We start from the raw sequence: 543 nt of genomic DNA, 5'->3' as shown, positions 1-543 counted from the left end.
GTGCATGTGTGTGTTTTGGGTGGGACCGTGGGGTGAGGCGGTCGCTAGGTTAGGTTAAGATTAGGGTAGTTTAGGCAATTTAATAAAATTAAGGGTAATAGAGTAATTGAAAACCAATTTTAATCCAATAATAATATCTATAAAAATACTATTTAATTTTTAATTTACAAATTTATTTTCAAATAAATACTCTAATTCCATAACTAGAGTTAATTAAATTAATTTTCTTTAAATCATAAAATAAGATTCAATATCTAATTAATAAAATTAAAGTAGATAAAACTCATTATTTCAATCACTAAAGTTTTAAATCAATAATAAAAAAGTATTCCATTAATATAAAAATCTCTGAAAATATATTCTTAAATAAATAAAATAAATTAAATTATAATTAGTTATCAGTATTATATATTTAACTCCTTTGTTATGTTTAAAGAGATTTTAATTAAATTAGTTTACGATTATAATCTTGATTTAACAAATTTATTATAAATTCGATAATATCAGGAATCTGTACATTCTGGGGTCTAAAACTTTTTAATT

This window comes from Arachis ipaensis, chromosome B08, assembly GCF_000816755.2.
Source record: "Arachis ipaensis cultivar K30076 chromosome B08, Araip1.1, whole genome shotgun sequence".
Taxonomy (NCBI): Eukaryota; Viridiplantae; Streptophyta; class Magnoliopsida; order Fabales; family Fabaceae; genus Arachis; species Arachis ipaensis.
This window is presented reverse-complemented; position numbering follows the sequence as displayed.